We start from the raw sequence: 24,527 nt of genomic DNA on the forward strand, positions 1-24,527 counted from the left end.
TCTAGAATTATATTCCATAAATAAATGAGCAACTTCTTAAAAGACAAAGAGTCATGTCTCCCAGTCTTGTAAATGAGTTTTAAACACACTCTTCTTTCACTGACCTCACCAGTATTCAATTTTTTTATCCAAAGACAACACAGATGTAGGGTTTTTGTCTGTCAAGCAACCATATAGAAAAACATATAAACAAGAAACCATTTTCTTAATTAACTGCATTACCAAAATTATTATTGTTTTACAGTTTACAAATTTCTAAGCCATTGAACTGCCTAGATGCTTAATTTCAGTGTGTGAAAGCAGTGCAATAGTATCTATTTAAATTTAAGTTAAAAACTAAGCCATTTCCTCCTGATACTCAAACTGAAGGTGATTCAGTGCTGTCTCATATCTGTACTCAGAATTGTGTTGTCCTACCTGTGTCACATGGGTTCGTCTACACTGACCTTCCTTATTTGTAAAGTGTGTTAGGTTGTTCTAGCTGATTTTTTACTTGCTGCTTCCCTAATTCATGTCTGTTCTCACTTTATTTTTATCTTTGTAGACAATTTAATGCATTATGCACCATGTAGTTGTATGCTCTTGATTATTTCATGAATGTCATTTTATGATATTTGATAGTGAGAAGAAAAAATAAAAGCAAGATAAATGTTTCAAATTGCTTTCCTGCAAATGCCATTTGGTGCACTGTTTAATTAAGAAGAAATATACAGCAACATGAACTTTACTGATAAATTCTGTTCTGTGACACCAGAAGCATACCTCTCAACCTCTTAGAGCAAGAAATCTGGACAACACCTAATTGCTGTTATAAACCTTGAAAGTTGCTAGAATAACAGGATTTGTGTTAACATTTTCTTAAGGATATGAAGTCTGGAATTCAAATGTATGCCATTATTTAGTTACTTTAGTCCTCAGTGATTTACCAGAAAACCATTTATTTTATGAAGACTAGACCAAAAATGTGAGGTAAAAATCTGGACAGTTAAGAGGTATGCATCCGAGAGGGAGTGGTTATTGCCAGATATAAGCAAGAGGAATATTTTCCTTCATTCTGCATGTTATAAGTATAATTTGGTACATCATTTTATTGAGAATCAACATATATCAACATGGTTCTGATCTTTTTGATGGAGAGTATTCTGATACCTCATAATAAGAAGTAAAATAAGATGGAAATTCAGCTATGAACAAGCGTAATATTTCACAGTATTTTACATCAAGTGCCATTTGTCAAACTGTCTGCATGAGATGAATGCTTGTGCGACTTTCCCACAAAATTCCCTCAGCAGCATATATCCAGAGAAACACGATCCCAATTCCCAGCATAAGCAGAGTGGAAACAATATCCCCCATTAACATATATCAGCATCTAAAATAACTGTGATAAATTGTACCAAATAAACCAAATATAATATCAAAAAAAGTCCTGGACTCCACGTAGGTAAAAAAATCTTTATAGAATTCACAAAGCACAGAGGATGAGCGCTTTCGTCTAATGACTAGACTTCATCAGATAAAAGCACTGGTACAAATTGCAACTTAAATACACCCATTCAAATCAAGTTAATTTTTTAATATATCAGCATCTCCTTACCTGCAAGAAAGTTGGGGGAAAAGCTTAAGAGCAGGAGGCATTTTGTACTTTCCGTTTGCATGGGTCAGGCAATGGAAGTTTTAAAATTTCACGCTTTCAGTTTTAGCGTGACACAAGCACACATTGGTCCTCCTTAGAGTTTTTTTTTTTTTTTTTTTTTAATTGTTGTGCAAAGGGCATTCTTAAAGAGGAATGCCCTCTAAAAAAAAAAAAACTTTTTTTGTTTTATTACAAGAAAATTAATGTACTGGTCAGCCGATTACAGGGGGGTGCAAGTGCACCCCCTTGCACCTGCCTGTGGGCACCCATGCTTGCAACTATATTTATGTTTTTTCCACATTTCTTGCCTTCTCATCTGGTCCTTCACCTTATATTCTTTCTTTTGTTTTTTTGGCACATTCAGTTGCTGCCTCTTTTTCATCCACTTCTGGTTTGATTTCCATTCCTGCATGACGTCAATATGCTTCTGCTAAATTAAGTAAAGACATCATCTTAGATTTATTCTCCTCATGTTTCAAAACTTTCACTATATTTGGATCTTGTGAGGTCAGTAAATATGTGTGAAGTCCCATAATTGCAGATCTATACATGTAATCAATTTCAAGGAGGCCGATCCCACCTTCGGAACGGGGAATATATAATCTTGGTATACACTGATTTTTATAAATCATTTGGTAAGCATGAAGCATCCTTCTTGTTTTAATATCCAATCTATTCAACACTTTTTGGAGCCAGTCATTCATTCCAAAACAATAAGTTAGGACAGGAAGAGCAAATTGATTTATAGCTTGGATTTTGTTCCTAGATGTCAATGCTGTTTTCAGGATTAATTTAAGCCTTCTAAGGTACTCCTTAGTGAGTTTTATTCACATTTGTTCATGTTTTATTGCTGATCCTTCATCATTTCCCAAGTATTTATACACTCCCTCTTGCTCAAGTTCTTTTATATCACATTCTTGTCCCAAACTGATATTTTCCCAGTGCTGCAGTCTTCCTTTCTTAAAGGTTGCTTTTGCACATTTATCAAGACCAAATGACATTCCAATATCATCTGAAAGAGTTTTGAAAATCTGCAGCTGTGCTTTCAGTTCATCATCTGATGAGCTATACAGTTTTAAATCATCGACAAAGAGAAGATGAGAAGCCATTAAACTTTGTTGTTTTCTAGGAGCCAAATTGTAGCCATGACCTAAGTTGTTAAGTAAACAGCTTAATGGATTAATGGCAAGGCAGAATAGCAATGGAGACAAACAGTCACCCTGGAATATCCCCCTTTGAATTTTTATCCCTGGGATAATAATCTGTCCTTTATCATGGCTTAATTGCAAAGTGGTCTGCCACTGTTTCATGGTTACTGTTATGTAATCAATCAGTGCAGGGTGTATCTTATAAAATTTTAAGCACTTTTTTATCCATGAATGTGGGATACGATCAAATGCTTTATTGTAGTCAACCCATGCCATACTTAAATTCTTCCCCTTCTTACAGTTTTCCACTATAACTTTGTTAAACAACAAATGATTCTTTGTTCCATATGACTTTCTTTTATTGCCCTTTTGTTCTACTGCCATAATTGAGTTTTCTTCTAAATGACTATAAACTCTGTCAACGTCAATTCCCGTGTATAGTTTATACATCGTTGGAAGACAAGTTATTGGGCTATAATTTTTAGGGTAGCTTGCTACTGAGTTTCACCCCTGGTGCCTTCAGTTTCACATTCTATTCCTCTGTTATTTGCTGAAGTTCTTGTTCAGTGTGTGCTTGTAATGCCAAATCATCTTCATACAGCAGCTTTGCTGATCTCTTCTCTCCAACCTGCTTGCTAATATAGTCCATCACCAGTATGCACAGCAGTGGAGTCAGAGCTGAACCCTGATACACACAGAGTCCCCTGGGGAGCCCCTCTGTGAGTCCAAACACTGTTCTTACTTGTGCCATTGTGTCATTTTACATAGTCTGCACTAATTTTACTAGTGTTTCCAAGACCTCAAACCATTGCAGGACTGTCCAAATCAGCTTTCATGGGACAATGTCATATGCTTTCTCCAAGTTTAGGAATGCCCATTTGACTTCTCTCCTCAATTCCAGTTTCTTCTCCACTATCTGTTTTACTGCAGACATCAAGCTGGTTATAATGCATCCTAATCTGAATTTGAATTTGAACTACACATCTCCCATCTTTCTACAACTACATGTATTTATGAAGTTTCATATCAGCATATTTTCTTGAGAACTAGTTCTTTTAAGATTGCCAGATCACAAAATGAAATGGAAACAGTTCATAGTAAGAGATGAAATTTTTAGAGATGTTCCTCCCAACATGGACCTGTGACTGTTAAATTATGGTGTGCTTATTAGAATCATGGGTTTATAGAGACATCAGTTTAGATGGTCAATAAGACAAGAAACATAAGCTGAACTTCATTATAAGAAGTTGCAAGAAATTTCCATCCACTTTTCTCAGGATCACATGAAAACATGCCAATAAGAAGAAACAGTACTATTAGAGAATGTAAAACAGCATACAAGCTTAATGTCACTACAGATACCCATATAACAAAGGAAACTACAACTCTTTATTCAGTTATGCCAGGAAGTTAAGGAATAATGTCCAACAAGGCACCAAGCTCAACTATAATGATATCACATACTCACCCCAAGAATATAGCTAGTATATTAGCAGACAAATTGTGCTAATTTTACCCCACCTACCTACCTACACTCTTGCCTCAAGTATCCCTAAAAATTGTATTTCCCTAAAAATCACCTTGGAGCAAGTCTTAAAATCCCTGTCAAAGACTAAAAGTAATATTTCCATGGGACCACACAACCTGACTGCATTATTATCAATGTTAAGTATCTACTATTTTGTTTCTACGTAAACTGTTAAAACTCAGCCCGTCCATGGAGTTGCTGCCTGAGAATAACTGCTGTGGCTCCTCTACACAAGGGTAGCTCCTCTACAGATCCAAGCAATTATAGGATGATCATCCTCACCAACATTATATACAAAGCCATTGAAAGTATCATAGCAGATCTCATTTATTCAGACACAGGCAACTTAACTGATTTATATCCCAATAAGCCAGGTTTTGCGAAGGAAAGATCCTGTCTCTCAAATCTAGCAAGCCTCTTTGAAAAGGTTACAGATGTTGTGGATAATGGTAACTCAGTGCGCACTTCTTATTTTGATCTGGCGAAGGCTTCTGAAACAATCTCCCATGCTGTTATTGTTAAAAAAATAGTCAACATTAATGTAAACTGCTATGTTATCCACGGGATTATAAATTGGCTACCCAACAGATCTTAGGTTGTGAAATTTGTTGGCACCCCCTCTGACCATAAAATTGTAACTAGTGGGGGAATCACAGGGATTAGTGCTGGGCCCACTCCTGCTTGGAATTTATTTTTCAGACAATCAATCCAATATCCCAGAGGTGTGGTTGACCAAGTTTGCTGATGACTGCAAACTGGGCACTATTATAAGCTCATCTACTGATACTAAACTGCTCCAGCAAGGGTAGAATATGCATTTACCTGGTGCACTGAAAGTGGTCTCAAGTCAACTGCAAGAAACTGCAGTATAGTAGTATTCAGTAAAAAAGCTGTTCCCGCTTCATAAGTTTTAAATGGTACTACTTGTGATGCCCCACCACTGGCCCAGTAATCAAGGAGCCTCAATCCTCACCACTGGCAACAGTGGGGGATGTACACACTGGGAAGATAAACAAGTACACACACAGTAAAGTGCAATTTCCCTCAAGAGCACACAGAGACCACAGTCAGTCTGGGGCTGGTTTCACCCTCTGTCTCCAGATCCCCAATAAGACTCCCCACTGGCACAGCTATTGGCTTGAGATCTCAGCTGAATGGCCAAGCCAAGACCTCCAGCTCCTTCTCTGTCCAGCCAGTGCTTCATGTCCCTGGCCAAGTAGCTGACACACACAAACACACACTTTGAGGTTTGATTTATACACACACACACACACACACACACACACACACACACACACACACACGCACGCACGCACCTGGGAAAGGCTGGCACAGGTTTACTAGCTATGCCCCCTTCTGTCCAGACTATAAAGTAGTTTTCACTGCCACCAGCCACTACTCATCAGCTACTTTAAGGCCCTTAGCAAAGGTTATCCAATCTTACTGTGTAATGTTACTATTAATCCAAATGGCAGTTTGACCAAGAGCAAGATTATTAGGATTGTCCTGCACAGTGTCACCGAATAGGTATGCAAATACTCTAAGAGCTTAAATATCTATAGACAGACCAGCCACAGTTGAAAGGTTTAAATATATTTAATAATAAATAATAAAAGAACAAGAAAATATTCAGTAAATAATCACAGTAACTTCAGAGTTCAAAATCACAGGAGATATTTAAAACAACATTGCAGGACAGTCTCAGATAAACAAAGAAAACAACTAAGCTATAATCCACTATATTCCTAACTGTATCTAAGAGAAATGACTGTACCCTAGACTTACTTACTCATAGCAAGGCAAGATAGATGTGGTGAGTGGATTTTCCGGCTGATGCTATCAGGTCAAAGACAAAATACAACATTCGCAGTCTCTCTCAGAGAGCTCTTAAATTAATATATCAAATGTTACTGCTGGGTTTGCTTGCAGGACGACATCACTTCTTGTCATCTGACTTTAGTTCACAAGCTAAACCCCCATTGCTAGAAACTGCCAGCCTTTACCATCTACCATCTACCTGTGAAAAATGCATAGCCCTTAGATCTTTGCAGCTCCTGAAAGACATAAAACAATAAAACACAAGACAATGCAGAACCTAGTTTTAGACATCATCTCTCCTTGCTGCACTGGAACCTTTTATGACACAGTTATAAAATAATTTAATTTCAAATATTTTTATGAAGTTTTGCAAGTTAACCTTCTATCTTTCAGTTCCCACTATTAAAATATATATATCTAAACAGTTACAATAGCGTATATACATTTCTGCTGATAATTTTACACAATATCTTTTCTGCACACGTCTGTACAATATGACATATAGTTCTAATACAGTTGTAATACAAGCAATTGCATCATGCTGATATTCACAAATGAGACACAACCACTTACAAAATTCTGGATAGCTGGGCTGGCAGTATCTCCGTCTATCACACGTCTATATAAATCATATTAATATCCAAATTACATATAATTATTTACAAAATTCCAGAAAGCTTGGGTGGCAGAATCTTTTTTTGTTACATTTCTATATAAATGATATTAATATTCACAAATGACATATACTTATTTACAAAATTCCAGCTAGTTGGGCTGGCAGTATTTGCCTTTGTCACACTACTCTTCAGACAGCAACTGTCACAAAGACCTGGGTAGTTTTGTGGACAATTCTTTCTCACTCATTCAGTCATGTTTTCAATATAGTTAGAAAATCCTTCTATCTGACCAAGTTAATGTCCAAAGGGAATGTCTGCAAGATCCAAAGAAGTCATCCTGCTACTGTACTCTTCTTTTATCAGACCTATCAATGAATACAATGCCCCTTTGGTGAGTGTAAATCAAAACATATTGCTGAAGTGGAAAGGCCCTAACATACCTTACCAAGAAAATCAAAGGCTTTAAGTCTTTCAACTACCCTGACAGATTAGCATAATTCTCATTATACTCAGTAGCTTAAAGGCTGCTTCAACATGACCTATGTCTATTTTTTGGTGCCATGAAAGACCCAGACCTAGTTGAACTTATCTTTCTTTGCAAAGTCTTTGCAAAACCACTGGTTCTAGAAACACCTACTCTAGGGACCTAAATCTACATCAACAGATAAACAAGGTTCACTGGAGAGATAGGTTCCTAACTTAACATATTCCCAGCCTATGGAATAAGTTACCACTACAGGTCAAGCAAAGTACTACTTTGATTGCCTTTAAGCCTAGCCTTGTTAATTGGATAAGTAGACACAAATTTCCACCAGGATTGTCATGTACAACCCTTCTCAATTTATGAGGTAAGCATTATTAAATGCTTGAAAAGGGAGACACAAACTTTTAGTGCATCCTATGAAAGCCATATATGACCAGGCATCTTATTGTCCTCATGATCACTTGCCTGCTATTGTTCCTGTGTTCCTATTATGAAGCCTTGTGGACTGACAAGAGTAATTTAAATGATCAACAAAACAGACTAATAGGGAATCACAAGATAAACATAGCAAGAAACTTCTGTTTACTTGTCAAACTCTAGAATGCTTACAAAGCTGCATAAGGTGTCACCTACATGGGTGGTATTGCGGCATATTTCCTGTGATACTGCAGCTGGTTTTGTAACTGACAGCTGTTTTCTTTCAAACTGCTAGACAGCAAGCACTTTCTCCAAAGTCTGCCTTCATTTACCAAATGTGATTAACTTAACACCTACAGATATGTTATTGTTGTATTGTTGCTGCAAGCCCATGACTGCTGCCATCACTTTTGTTCAAAATTTAATCTTGGCACTGTGAAGTAACCTGTTAATAAACAGTTTGGTGTTTCTTTCTTTCTTTCTTTCCTTTATTTTTTTATAAAAGCCCAGAGTTGTTCCCTGTCAGACTGAGAAGCTTCAGATAGTTCATCTTAAACCACTGTAATCAGTGTGATGTACTTATCATGACTGTGGCTATACCAGTTGCATCTATTTTTCTCCATGACAGTGAGAGAATACTCATCAGCTGACCTGCAGTAAGGAACCTTGCAACCTACTTCATAGCTTCATAGGAGGTTACTAGGCTAGCAGCTCTAGAGCCCTTACAGGCCTAACCATGTTAATCCTGAGTTGCCTCAATTGTGTTTGGTTATATGGACGTAATTTGCAGAGTGCATTTATGATAAACACTGACTACCCCTGTCATGAAGGACATGGGTGCCACCCCCGGGGTGAATCTGGGGTCTCCCGTCCATTTGTCCAGGTTGCACTTGAATAGGGTCAGTGAGAAGCTCTGCTCTATGTGAATTGTAAGTATATTCCAGAGTAGTGGCAATCTCTGGGAGATATATCTGTCTCTCCAGCATGTTCTGTTAATGTCACAGGCTAGGTGAGGATCCCTAGAGCGAGCGACTCTTGTGCTATTTGACTTGCAGATGTGCGGCATATTCATCAGGGCAAGGTCAGGGACTGCCCTGCAGGCCAAGCACAAGTCGCCTGTCAGCAGACTATATGATACAGAGTACAGTGCCAGGGCTTTCAGTCTGCCCATGTAAGTCATGGTTTGGAGCCCATGTATTTTCTTGGTGAGAAACCACTGTGGTCTCTCCACCTGCTGCAGGTGTCTGGTGAGGTACATGCAGAAGGGAGCATTGTACTCTCTTAATGGTCTGATGAGGGTCGAGTACAGTGGAGTTATAACATCCTGACCTGGATGAGATGTGCAGCATAGAAGGCTTTCCTTACCACTATGGAAACGTGGTGGTCAAAGTTCAGATTGCCATCTACCTGTGTTCCCAGGTCTCGCACCACTGGGTTTGAACTTTGGGGAGTGCTGTCAATATTGTAATTAGTAGGAATTTGCACTTTGCCAAAAGGGATAATAATGCACTTTTTTGCATTTAGTTTTAGACTGTGGCTTTGGCACCAGTCATTTGTCTGTGTTAGACCCTCCTGCAATATGTTATCATCATTGGAGGACTCAATGATTGCACCCAATTTGCAATCATCAGTGAACTTGGTAAGCCAAAGACTGTCTGCTTTACCCTCGACTTCTGTTCTGAGAAACAGATTCCAAACAGTAAAGGACCCAGCACAGATCCTTGTGGTATGCCACTGGCGATGGGTCTACTGGTAGAGGTGGAGTCACCAACTTTGACGGTTGATGGATACCATCTAGTTATGTAAGAGTTAATCCCCAGCTAGGAGAATTTTGTAATGATACCTGAGTGGGGGATTGTGTCAAAAACCTTGGCTAGGTCAAGATAGGCAATATGCACTGTCTTACCTTCATCCAGGGCTTTTTCAAAGTATGCTAGGTTTAATAAGCATGGTCTAACTTTAATAAAGCCAAAGTGGATTGGATCTGGAGTTTGAAGCCTTATTGATAAGGTCCATGATGATTTTTTCCTTGGCCTTGTGGATGAGACTTATGGGTCTGCAGTTCCCAGGGTCAGTAGATGGCCCCCCTTTGTGCAAGGGGATTACTGTTGATGTTCTCCACTCTGCTGGACCAAAGTTAGTTCTCAGGCTATGATTAAAGAGAATGCCAAGTTGGTCCACTCGGTCCTGTTTTAGATTGCTTAAAAGGCAACCTGGGATTTTATCTGGTCCCATTGAGGCTGTGTTTATGGCCTTGGAGAGTGCAGATATGACCAGATCTCTAGACATACTAGGTAGAGGGCAGGTGTCAGGTATGCTTTGAGGTAAGGCTGGTGGGGACAGGGAGGGTGAAGTTTGTGTCAAATCTGTCAGCTAGCAGGTTGGCAATTTCTGCCATTATAGTATGACTGGTAACATCTACTACCAGTTCGGCACATAACTGGACATTCCTTTTTAGATTTTGAACATAGTTAAAGAATATCATATGATTATCCTTAGCTAAGGATGCCATTTTACCTTTCTAATTAGCTTTAGAGGACTTTACAAGATTTCTGATTTGTTTGTTCTAGCTATAGAGGGAATTCTTCCTCTGCTGAGTCAGTTCTCTCTTGTTCTTAGACATCGGTTTCTTCCTTTTGTTATATGATCTGTTTGCACTTGAGGTCCACCAGGGTGGCTTGTTTTTTTCAGGAGGATCTGCTTTTAATACAGTTAGGTACAGCTGAGTCTATACAGTTGCTTAAGTGTTTATACAGGGCATTTGTGTACACCTCTGTGTAGGAGTCTTTGTTCTCTGTGATTGTGGGGGGGGGTGGGGCATAAATCTTTTTATACCATCGCTCAGTAGGCTGTAATTTGCTTTGGAAAAGTCTTTTAGTTTTTTTACTCCTATGGTGGTGGTGACAGGTATAATAGTTAGTTCAAAAGAGACTGAATTATGGTCCGACCTTACCATGCAGGGCATCACACAGGTGGGAGTGCAGTGACCCCTCCCCGTTGGTGAGTACTATTTCTAGGACATTTGAACCCCTTGTGTGGGTGTAGACTATCTGTTCTAGATCATTTCTATTGAGAAAGTCCAAGAAACTCTGGGTGAGCATGTTTGTGCTTATGTATGTCACCCAGTCGATAGAAGGATAGTTTAAATCTACCTTGACTACAGTGTTGGGCTGTATGGTGAGTGACTCCAGTAAGTCCAAGTAGGCGGTGTGCTTTTCTTGGTTCATGCTGGGGGATCTATAGCTAGCAATGATGTGGTAGGGTATGTCTATAGTTAATTGGACATGAAGTAGTTCAAGAGAGTCATACTGTTTGACCAGTCTCGAGATGTACTTGGCTTTAATGAAGGTGGAACCACCTCCACCTTGTTTCTTTCATGTTCATTTTGAGGGCTGAATGTGTGGAAAGCATTGTAGCCTTGCACGGCTGGGGTGCTCTCCATGGCCTTGAACCATGTCTCAATCACTGCACAGACAGCAACATTTTCCAAGGTGAGGAGTGCTTCCAGGGAGTGCAGTTTCATGTTTAGACTCCTAGAATTAAGCAGCAGAACCTTGTGTTTGACTCGAGTGGATTCTGTTATGTCAGAAATGTTGCTGTTTTGACACTGCCAAAAAAGGGAACTATGGGGGAGTCAAGCACCTTTACCAGTATCCGAAAGCCGAGAGGAGGTAGATGCAGACCATCTCTGGCAAAGCAGCATGGCCTGTCAACCATGTCTTCCCAGGCCGACAGATACTGGATTCTCCTGGACTGACACGACAAGCTAAGCCAATTGTTGAAGTCAGTAATTTTTTGTTTATATTGTGGTATCATCCTGGGTGAAGGTAGAATGCTGTTTAGGGCTAGAGCCATACCTGCCTGGGACACATAATCTGAGAGTTCAGCCATGTCTCTCTTCGATATATTCCGGAGAGGTACATCTGAAGTCATTCACCCCAACACAGACTATGACAAAGTCATAATGGTAATTGTTGTTGAGTGACTTGAGGGTATGCATGATTTGACAGATCCTGACACCTGACAGGCAGCTGACTGTGACCTTCTTGTTGTCCAGCCTGGTGAGGGGAACATCTGTGTGTCTCACTATGAAGTCACCTTTGATCAAGACATTAGGTTTTGAGGTGTTTTGCCTTAGGGGCTTATTTGATGAGACACTGGTGTATGTGTTATTATGTGCAGTGTTTTCTATATGCATAGCAGTCTGTGCAAGTGTTTTATGTTTAAAAGTCTCTGATCTTTTGGTAGGCTTCTAGTGAGTACCTCTGCGTATGTGGGTTTGTGTGTCATGACCTCATTTTGTGTGAGAGGTGAAGTGTGTGTGCTGACAACCTGTTTGATGTCCGGTTTGTTATGTTAGAGAATTGATTCCAATTTCATAGTGTAATTTCATCTCTCACATAGGGTATTTATATATATTATAAATGCTACCACAAACAAACTTAAATTGTATGAAATTCTGCGACAAACAAACTTAAAGATATAGATACAACAGTATACTTTAAACAGCGTATAAAAGTGTAGTTATTCAGTAAAAGTACTCACTTTGAATAAATGAGCCAAGAGCCACTCAACTGTACAGAATTTATAAAGGAACAAAAAAAAAAAACAGGATAAGCCCTCCAACTAATAAAACTGCATTCAGAAATCTCAAGTGTTTCCTCAACCAAAACAGACCAGACTAAGTCCTAGTGTGCTAGATGGAAAATTCACTGACCTCTTTTGTGTAAAAACAATTGTTTGCTAGAGGGTAAAAATACACTACTTTATTCAACAGCTAGTTAGATCAAGTAGAACAGACAATGGGAGGCAAAATGCACTTTTTCAATATAAGCACAAGGAAAGGCAAATAAATTATTCAGGATATCAGCAGCAGCATAGAAAGGAAAGGCAAATAAATAATTCAGGATATCAACATTAGTGTAGAAAGGGAGGAGCTTATTAAGCTCAATTTACAGTAGGGAGTGGGCAGCCTAAAGTCACCAGGATTAAAAAAACAAATCAACAAATGGGAGGGCGGGTGGAAAACACAGCAAGTAATCACCACCAGTGCTTTACTTTATGCAGGTTTCAAATCTTTTTCAGAAAAAGACAGACCAAGAATTTCACTAAGTATTTAAGTATTACTCAAGAGGCAATTTAACCAATGAAAAAAACAAGTGAAATGAGCGGCCTAGATAATTTGTGTTTACCTTTCATGTAGAACAAAAACAGGCCAAGTAGATTTCGTAAAACAGAAAACAAAATGGAGCAGGTATCAGAAAGCAGCTCTAAATGGTCACAGACAAAAAATACTGGTTTTCTCACCCAGCAGGGAATCACCAGGAGTGCTTGTTTGTCGTTAATCTGTTTATGTGCATATCCGCAGCAGCTGTTGCTGTCACTCACCTTTACCACAAATTTTAATTCCAAGCAGCTTGGCACCATGGAAATAACCTTCTTTACTATGTGATCTTAGTATAAAAATCATTATATGTCTCCTGTTAAATTTCATGAGATGGAAACACACCTGAATTCACTGATACAAACTTATGGGGTACTTACTGGAGAGACAGATGTACTCACATATACAGTGTTGTCAAGGCAAAAAAACAGAAGCTGAGTTTCAACAAGGACCCTTGTGTTAGTGCTGATATAAACTAACATTACACTATGAAAGTTACTTTATACTTCAGGTAGCAGAATCTAGCTATGGACAGCCATAGTTTTATATGTAAACAAGTAAGTGTATGCACACTTAAAGATAGTCAAAATAATAGGTGTAAGACACAGTGTGTAACCTTCAGATGTTTTCACTGAACTGCCAAGTGATTAGAGTCACATGGTTCACCAAAACATTTTCTGGTTACACCCATTTAAAGGTATAGTTAAAGGTACCAGAAAATGCATCCACTGTCAACTTGTGCAGTACATTAACTCTAACAACTTTCTCTCCAAAACCCAGCATAGTTTTAGACCTCACCATAATACTACCAGTGTTCTCCTCAACTTCACCAATATCATAAATCAACATAGGAATGACAGCAACCTGATATCATCACTATTCTTAGATTTATTAAAAGCATTTGGCACCATATCCCATCATCTTCTTCCTGATCTTTCTTCCCTCAGTTTCCCTCAATCCTCTCTCTCTCAGTTCCTTAGCTATGTCATTGACAAGCAGCAAGCAGTCAAATGGAAACAGAATATCTCCCCTTTTCTACCAGTCACTATTGGCATCCCACAAGGATCAATATTAAGCCCCCTCTTATTCAACATTTTTATAAGCAATCTATATCTCTTTTATATGTAGCCCTATCCCTACCAATATTCCTGGACGTGCCCCAAACTTCTTTCGCTGCTATTAAAATTTGATTAAAAGATGCTAATCCAATTTAAAAAAAACTAAAAAAAATGTGCACTAAACTCCTAAACAATACCAAAATGAAACACAATCTTTTGAAATAACCTCATCTAACAACACAGAAAATAAAAACCATAACCACCCAAAAAAAAAAAAAAAAAACATCTGGGCATCCCAATTGACAATAATCTCAAATCTAACCAACACATATTGCAAGCCATTAAAAAAGCATACCTAAAGTTCAGTATCCTCTACAGAATCAAACACTTCATGACAAGCGTTGCAAGATATACTAGCATCTGTCTACCCCTTCCATCTCTATTATATGCCTCACCTATTCTTGCAAACTTAAATGCTACATTTAAAGATAAACTCTTCTCATGTTACAATAAGGTAGCCTAATTTGCTGCCAGCCTTACATATAGGACTTCCCATTGTAGAGCCCTGAAACAACAAAACTGGCTTGAGCTATTAAACTATTTAAGGTAATCATAATTATAACATACTCATACATACACCAGAAAAATCACAACAACTTAGCATGTGACTCACTGCAGTCCCATTAGGTATCTAAATACTGGATCACCATTCCAAGATACCTAAACAGATTACAAAAGTTTCCACCTTCAGGCCCTTTCTAAAACATCTAAACCACACATGGTTGTGCACCTGCTCCTTGCCTGGGTAACTCCATTTCCTGTGTCAGCTCAAACTGCTTATCCCATTATAAACTTTATCCCCCTTTACACAGTAAACCTTTCTACCACTCTTCCTCAGTTATATTCCTATCTTACTCCCCACTCTACATTTCAGTTTCTTTCTAAACTTCCCTCATTATCCATCTCCTTTAAACACTTTCCACCACTCTCTTATAAGGGTCTATATTAGAACACTGAAGTTTCAAAACTTCGAATGTTCTAATATCGACACCTATTCAGTGAAAGCTGAAAACATCGAACATACTAAACAGCAAATATTTTCCTAGGGAAAAAATTTGCTGTTCCAAAACACATACACACAACACAAGCACACCAAACAAACATCAATCCACACACATACACCTAAATCTTACACCTAACCCTACACTAAACTATATACACATCACTAACTATCCACTTACCTTAACCCAAATCCTAACCCTAAGGTCTATCACTGTCGCACACTCACCTCACCCGCGCCCTAACCCTAACTCACCTACCCCGCCCTAACCCTCACATCCACACACACACTTATGTGACCTGCAACCTAACCCTAACTCACCTAACCTGCCCTAACCCTCAAGACCACACAATCGCACACATATATAACCCGCACCCTAACTCCAACTAACCTAACCCGCACTCAATCGTACACTTATCTGAACCCGACCCATAACTTTCCACCACAGCGCTGAAAATAAGGAAGCAATAGAAACGGACAACTGAATTCTTTCCCTAGGAAAAAATTCGGTTTTCTGTTGCTTCGATATTTTCAGCCTTCTCTGAATAGGGGTCAATATTACAACATTCGAAGTTTTGAAACTTCAATGTTCTAATATAGACCCTCTTATAACTAGGTTCTCTGCCATCATGTACTCTAGTATTCTTAGCCCCACTGTACTTGACTCATCATCTATACAGTGTCTCATTCTCTTTCCCCTTCTAACTGTAACTACCATCTACCTAGAGGCTAATGTTTAACACTCCTTATCTCAATTTTATTTTATCCTAACATCGATACCATAACCCTCTTATCCATGTCTTATAATGTCTAATGTTTGCTTGTTACATATATTGCACATGAACTGTTTGCATAATAAATGCTTTATACTTCACATTTAATATCATGTAGAACGTCACCAGAGAAGAAATACTTGCTTTATCTTTGTATAGTATAAATACAGAACAACCACCTATTTGTGTATAGATGTCTTAAAAACTATCTGTGTAATATATCTTTATAAATAGTTTGTTCTGTCATGAATATCTTAAATGCATCTCCTGGAGCTTCTCTCCCTCATCGTCTGGTAAAAATGGGCTTTACCCAGTCAGATTTTCTCAGTCAACAAAGTCAATTAATTAATTGAATAGATAACAGATAATATTATTAACTGCACATATAGCTATGTATATAACATCCTATTTACTTTGAAGAAAAGACTTTTATACAAAATAATGTCACTACATCATCACTTTTACATACAGCATACCACACAAGCATCATTTTTAATACAATAATCCTTACTGGCACATTTAAAACTGTAGGATGTAGGCATTCTTTCACATTAACATTATACACACCCATGTATTTGATCTCTCGCTCTCTCTCTCTTTTTTTTTTTAATTAAGCCTCCATCTCTAGTATATGCATTTTCAGATGTTGACCCATTAGGTTTGACAGTCTTTCTTTGGATTTTGCACACCTGGTGCTTATACATTGGAGTTAGCATTAATCTTTTACTTTAGAATTTTCTTGTGGACTTGAATACAGTTCATACTCTCGGATACAGTTTTACTCTGAGAATATGGTAAAAATGGTAAAGAAAATCACATCTCTAAATTCTTAGACACAGTCATTACATCAGAACCTACGGACACATTAACATTATTTGGAGATGGTTGCTTAAACAGATATTTTACGGATCAGGACCATCTAGCCAGTAGATTTCCATTATTATATCTGACTAATTGTAACACCAGAAACATTAACTTCTGATTCTCAATACTGCAAACGTTATAGATCATTCAGCCCTATTCTTTTCCCCTTCTTTAAGATAAGAATATCTTGGAAAACTATTCATAGTCTCGGCTATGAGATGTGAACAGACTACTTCCTGTGGCACAAAGTTTGATTTCCTTAGCCTTCATTTGCCTAGTGTGAACTTGAGCAAGTCACTTAACCAGACAGTGTGCTGGGGCAATTGAAAATTTGGGCTAGGCTCCTCAACAGTCTCCTGAACAGCATGCCTAGTAACTACCTATGACTCTGCAGTTAAACTTTTATTTCTCTTAAGTCTCTTGTAACAGCTGTGTGGCACTACTTTCACCATCAGTGCAGGTAAAGAGTATGAGGAGTTGGTTTAGATCAGCATCCAACCATCAACAACTGAGAAGGCAGTAATTCTATAGTCTGTAATGTATTTTTAATGCCTTTATTGAATTAACACTTGTGACATAGGCAAATTTATATTTATATAAAAGTAATCAAACTGTATTAACAAGTACATTATACTTCACATATATTGCTATAGATCATATAACCTAAGCAACGCTACATAAATTATTCAATTCCTGCCCTTTTTTTAAACAAGAAACATCTTTATTAAATTTGCTTTATTTTCTAAAAAAAAAAAAAAAACAAAAAAAAACAAAACAAACAAAAAAAAAAAATATATATATACTTGTTTCCCACCTTTCTAAGCTAGTATAGTCCAGTTTTCAGGTTAGTGCTGAATTCAGGGCGGTGTTACACGTTTCTGTGCTTGCCCATACCTTACTCTGTTCACCTGTTAGAGAGGGGAGCTTTGAGCAGCCTATCTGTCACTGGAGGAGTGGTTTCAGCCCAGAAATTAGTAGTTTATTGGCCATTTTGGGCTAATTTCTATCTCTTTCATTTCCCTGCTATAAATATCATATTTGCTTGGTTTTGTGTGCCGGACAGCGTCAGTTAGCTAGGGTAAAACTATTCCCAGCTCCACAGTCTCCTCTTCAATTTTTCCCTTGGAACTAGACAAACTTTCAACTTAAGCACTCAAACCATTCATTTCTCAGCTAGCATTACAGCAAGCACTTATAAACCCTAGCACTAGACCCTCCTGTACTGTACAGAAGGACAAGGCTCTCTATTCGACCTTACCAGCCATCTAGTAAAACAGTTCACCGTACCTATCCAGGCATGGCCAAAGGGCAGTTTCAGGTGTACTCTCCAGTTCAACTGGTGACTCTGAGCATTTTGAGACAATGTTACAACTGCCTCATGAACACAGACAACCCCCTCCTCCTACCACCAAACACTAACACATGCGAGACATGCAATTATACAGCCAAACTGGAGGCTAAGCTCTCTCAACCCAAGACTGGATCAGACAATCAAGAGGAGAAGGGAAATACTTGCATCACACCACCAGTCTCACATAGACCCATTAAAGCAGCACCGGCAAAAACACAAATAAATACATGAAAACATACTTGGAGGCTCTAAATAAAAATCTGCAAAACTAACAGACACCTCCAAAGCAAACATCCAAGCAACCACCACCCCCAACACAAACCATGAAACACATACTTCACAAAACCAGTGTGCCATGCAATCACAGCCCTTAAGGAAAAATAACATACCCAACATACTAGTAATAGGTGACTCTATAGTCAGGCACACTGACATCCCACTCACTAGGCTGAATAAGGAGAAGGTTACTGTTAGCTGCCTGCCAGGTGCCAGGATCCACCACATAACACAAGCACTCAGGTCACTCCAGAACAAGTACAAATATGACTCTGTAATTGTCCATGTTGGTGTGAATGACCTGAGCTATACCTCTCCGGACTACATGAAAAGAGACATGGAAGAGATCTCTGATCACGTAGCCCAGGCCGGTATGACCCTGAGCCTGAGTATCTTCCTGCTCTCACCAAGAATGATACCACGGTATCAAGAAAAAATTCTCGATTTCAACAATTGGCTAAGTTTCTGGTGTCATTCAAAGGGGATCCAGTGTCTGTTCACCTGGGATGACATGCTCGACAAGCCACACTGCTTTGCTAGAGATGGCTTGCACCTGTCACCCTTAGGCTTTTGAATACTGGCCAAGGCTCTTGCCACCCCCATAGTGCCTTTTTTTGGCAAGGCTCAAAAGACAAACCCACTGCCATAAATAGCACATGTAACAAAAAACTGAGGGTAATGCTACTCAATGCCAGAAGTCTAAACCTCAAAATGCACGCACTCGAGGCACTCCTCAGTATGGAGAAAATCAATATATGTGCAGTAACAGAAACCTAGTTTAAGGCTCCAGAGAGCACCCCAGCACTACCAGGCTACAACTCATACCATACATTTCGGCCACAGAACCCAAACCGAAATACAAAAGGCGGGGGCATATCCATATTCATCAAGGATACCCACACCTCCAGGTTAGTGGCACAGCATGATGCTTCAGAGATCGTCCACGTGCAACTAACAACGGCCAAACCTACAATTCAAATTGTAGCTTGCTACAGATCAACCACAATGTCCCAGGACCCCCATTCCACGTTTCTGGAAACACTGGGAAACATAAAGGTCCTACCAAACACCCTAATATTGGGTGATTTCAATTACCCAAACATTAACTGGGAGAACTACTCAAGTACTAACTCCCTTGCCCAACATTTCCTAGAATTTATAAACTCAAATGCCCTGGTTCAACTCTTCAACACTCCCACCAGAGGTGACAACATATTGGACCTGGTCATCACCAACATGGACGACTGGTGTTCCACACTGGAGATCAACCCCTCGCTGGTTAGATCTGACCATAAACAAATCACTTTGGATATCTACATTCCACCCCCACCTCCGGACAAAAAAACCACCGTGAAAAACATTTCAAAAGCAAACTTCACATTACTTAAGACTGAGGTGAAAAGTTTCAAAGCCCCCATGCTGAAGGATAACGCTGTCCAAGCTGCAAAATCCTTTATTAATGCATTCTACAAGCACCTGCAAGAATGCATGGATCATGCCATCCCAAACAAACCAAGACTCACTCCTTCAAGAAAAGGAAACCAGTCTGGTGGACTCCTGCCATAAACAAGCTATACAATAGAAGGAGGAAACTAGTACAGAAAAGAGTAAAATCCCAAGAAGGGAAGACATCTCTGATCAGTATCAGCAAAAAACTGCGATCCCTGATAAAATCAAACAAGGCGAGCTTTGAAAGAAAAATTGCCAAGGACTCCAAAGATAACCACAAGGCATTCTTTAGCTATGTCAAGAATCTAAGTGGCAATGCTCAGATCTGCTTGGAGTTAGTGTAGAATGGCACAAAATACACTGAACTGACAGATATCGCCAACATCCTGGCAGACAGGTTCAGTGCAAACTTCACCCCCCTCTCACCCCCAAAAGGGCCCATAACCATACCAGAAGAATGTAGAGTCCCTGAAATCATGGACACTCAGGTTAAAACAGCCCTCTCCAAAGCCAAAAACACAGCATCAATGGGACCTGATGGTGTCCCAGGCTGCGTCCTACACGAGCTCAAAGATGAACTAACCCCTCACCTAAACACACTGTTCAAACTCAGCCTCTCCACAGGCTACATACCCATAGAGTGGCGCACAGCAAAGGTTATTCCGCTCCACAAAGGTGGAGCCACATCAGACCCCTAAGATCACCTAAGAGACATTGGGAACCTCCAAACACTGGACCCTACCCAGTTCGGCTTTGTTAAGGGCAGATCATGCCTCCTAAACCTGGTGGCCTTCTTTGAGATAGTTACCAAGGCTATAGATGAGGGAAAGGTGGTACACACAGCCTACCTAGACCTCACAAAGGCCTTCAATAACCACTACCCATTCTGGTATTATAGACAAGCTCACCAACCTGAACATAAACCCCTACATCATAAGATGGGTTGCGAACTGGCTCACAGACAGAACCCACATGGTGAGAGTTGCGGGAGCTAGGTCCAACTCTAAACCGGTTACAAGTGGCATTCCCCAGGGCTCAGTCCTAGGACCCCTCCTGTTTGGCATATATGTCTCAGAGGTACAGGCAAGCACAGGAGGACTATGGCTGACCAAGTTTGCAGACGGCTGCAAACTAGGGGCTATAATTGACTCTCCAGCTGACACAGACATCCTCCAAAAGGGTCTCACTGAGATGGATACCTGGTATCAAAATCATGGCCTCAAGCTAAATGCCAAAAAGTGCATAGCCATCCCCTTTGGAAAAAACAAAGTAGCCACAAACTACCACATAGGTGGTAGTCCCCTAAATACTGAAAACGTAATAAGGGATCTGGGGACCCAAGTAGATAGTAATCTCACCTTTGATAATCACATTGCCAAAGTGGTTAGAAAATCCTTCTATGTGACCCACCTAATCACAAAAGGGTTCGCATCCAGATCAAAAGATGTCATTGTGCCCCTCTATTCATCACTCATCAGACCCATCATAAAGTACAACTCCCCATTTGGGATGTACCTTACAAGACACCTGCAACAGCTGGAAAGACCACAGAAGTACCTCACCAAGAGGATCACTGGCCTCAATCAGATGCCCTATGCAGCTCGACTGAAGAAATTACAGCTGTACTCGGTTGCATACCACCTACTCAGAGGTGATCTCTGCCTGACATACAAGGCCATGTCAAACCCAGAATTGATGGACTTGCTCCACCTAAAGAAAACTTTATCCCCAAGAGCCACACGCTCTAGGGATCTAAACTTCACCACAACAATAAATAGGACATGCTGGAGGAATAGATTCTTGTCCCAGAGACTTCCCATGCTTTGGAACAAGATCCCAATCTACATTAGGCAGAGCTCCTTGCTAACACTCTTCAAAAGAAACCTTGACGAGTGGATGGGAAACAGAAAGTTTACCTCGGAGATCACTTCAGTGGCTCTGCTGGACAGAGGCACAGGAATCTAATCTAAGGAGGCGGCGAAAGCCAACACATTCTGGCTAGTCTTATAAATGCCTTCAGGCACATAGCCTAGTACTTACGTATGAACCTATTAAACCAGCTTGTTTTGATAACTTCTTTGTTCTAAATTAAATGTTTTTTTTTTTTTTTTTACTTTTTTGATTAATTTACCTGTATAGTTTCATATCATCAATACATACTAATGAATGCAAAAAATATAATATCACTTATCTTTTTGATAGTATCCTGAGCAGGCGTATTTGAGTCATTGTGGATAGTGTCCTGGTCTGTTTCTTGCATATAAACTGAAAATGAACAAGGTGATAGTTACTATGAAGGGCATATTTAAAATGAAAAAAAAAGAAAACGTCATTGAACTAGCAGATGGAAACAGCAGACACGTCAACCTGTTTACCATGGAGGATATGGGTTCCTCAGCACAGGAAGGAGATGCAGCAGTCCTTACAGAAGTGCTTACCATCTAATCTTAGGTTACAATCCTATCCTTAACTAGGTCAAGACACACAGAACTAACTGATGCACACATATGGAATATGGAACAACTGAGGCTCAAATCACACAGGAAGCTGACATTACCTGCAGAGTGACTGGCCAGGGTAGTACAGATACTGTTCCTACCACACTGAAAACTCTCTCTCTCTCCCCTTTGAGCATAAATGTACCAAGTGGAGGGCTTTTCTTCACTTTCAAACACCTATGAGACCCCCACTGGGATGTCTGTCAAAAAGAGGGGGTTCTATATCAGAAAGCAAGCCATGACATGGAGCTGATTGACTCCTGACCTATCCCCACCCAGTGGCATGCTTGCTAGGGTTAGAAGGGTTTCCTACATTACTGTAGAACTTACAGACGGAAACTACACCCTTTTTGACTATTACGGGTGACAAGTATGAGTTTTAGTCATACATTCATGAAACCTGCAATGAGATATGGAAACAGCAGGAATGGAGAGAATATCTACAGGTACCCAGGGAGAATGAGCCTACTGAGTATGTGTTCTTCAGTCAGGAGGGAATAGCATGTGAATTATGGTATGCACACCTCTCAGAAGTCAATAGAATTAGAGGTGGAGGAAGTGACTATGAAGAGTTACAGCTACAATTGGGATGGTATAACAGTTAATGTATTCACATTACAAAAGCAAGGTACAGAGGTTTGAGTCTGACCTCTGGTTATTTTTACCAGCATAACCCCCCCTCCCCCCCAACTATAAGCAGAAAGCAGATCCTGGCAGTGCTCACTATAGCCAAAAACACAGTCATAATGTGCCCTGACAATATCATGGGATACCTTCTAAATAGCTTGATACATGACCAATCAGGACCACTTGAGTAATTTTTCAACTATAGCCTCAAAACAGGCTTTGTACCATCAGAATGGAGGACTGCAACAGTTATTTCAATTCACAGGGGTGGCCCATCCACTGACCTTGGAAACTACAAACCTATTAGTCTGACTAAGCTAATATGCAAAGTTATGGAATGAATTATCATAGAAATGATCAATAAAGACAATGTTAAGACACTGAACCCAACAAAATTTTGCTTTGTTAAGGGAATGTCATGCCTTTTTAAACATGGTGGACTTCTTTGAGAAGGTCACCAAGGCAATGAATGAGGGGAAAATGGTGCATACTGCCTACCTGGATCTGGCTAAGGCATTTAGTACAATAGCCCACTTGGGTATAGTTGACAAACTCACTGAACTAGGCATAAACCCCTACATAGGATCATAGGAAGTTACTAGGCTATTGGCCCTGAGGCCCTTATAAGCCTAGCCAAGAGTTTAGCCCATGTTCAGACAAGTCAGCACCCAAAGAGGGACACAGGTAGAATCCCACAGGTGTATTTTCTGTTTTCCATCCAGTTATCTAGGTTGTGCTTAAAAAGGGACAATGAGGTACTCTGCTTGATGTGGAGAGGGAGTTTGTTCCACAGATGGGGGAGTCTCTGGGACACAAATCTGTCCCACCAACAAGTTCTATTGATATCACAGATGAGATTGATGTCACACATATGGGTTACTCGAGTGGAGCTTGACTTGCAGATATGCAGCAGTCCCATCAAGGTGGGGTCGAAGATTTCTTTGTATACCAGACAGAGGTCACCCCTGAGGAGTCTGTATGAAACTGAGTAGAGACCCTGGATTCTCCTGGTGAGGAACCTCTGTGGTCTCTCCAGCTGCTGCATGTGCTTTGCGAGGTACATGCCGAAGGGGGCATTGTACTCAATAATTGGCCTTATAAGGGAAGAATATAGGGATGTTATGACCTCTTTGTCCCTGGATGAGATACCCTTATGAGGTGGGCCATGTAGAAAGCTTTCTGTACAGCGGAAGCAACATGGTGGTCAAAAGTCAAGTTGCTATCAACCTGGGTGCCCAAATCCCTCACTACTGACTGCGTACATAGGACATTGGTATTAATGTGATAATATGTGGGGACATCACTCTCCTCAAAGGGGATGATGATGCACGTTTTGGCATTCAGCTTGAGGCCATGTTTCTGGCACCAGTCATTTGTTTGGATGAAACCCTCTTGGAGGATGTTCACATCACTAGGGGAATTGATGACCATGTCCAGCTTGAAGTCATCTGCAAACTTGTTTAGCCATAGCTCACTGGTTTTGGCCTGCACCTCAGAGAAGTATATCCCGAATAACAGAACCAAAGACCGATCCCTGGGTTACGTCTCTTGTTACAGGTCTACTGCTTGAGGTGGCTTCCCTTATTCTGATTAGGTGGGTTCTATCAGTGAGCCAGTTTGCTACCCATCTGGTAACATATAGATTGATGCCTAGTTGAGAGAGTTTATCTATTATGCCCAAGTGGGGAATAATTTGGACAGGTCAAGGTAGGCGGTTGCACCATCTTCCCCTCATCCATGGCTTTGGTGACTGTCTCAA

At 39.9% G+C, this 24,527-nt stretch overlaps 1 protein-coding gene across 1 annotated transcript in view; it reads right to left on the reverse strand.

Moving 5' to 3' along the window:
- Window positions 1-24,527, reverse strand: part of LOC122788108 (golgin subfamily A member 6-like protein 2) — a 593,305-nt gene that overhangs the window by 427,692 nt on the left and 141,086 nt on the right. The gene's annotated exons all lie outside the window — the stretch shown is intronic.

Source organism: Protopterus annectens, chromosome 1.part2 (assembly GCF_019279795.1).
Source record: "Protopterus annectens isolate FY-2018-M chromosome 1.part2, PAN1.0, whole genome shotgun sequence".
Lineage (NCBI taxonomy): Eukaryota > Metazoa > Chordata > Ceratodontiformes > Protopteridae > Protopterus > Protopterus annectens.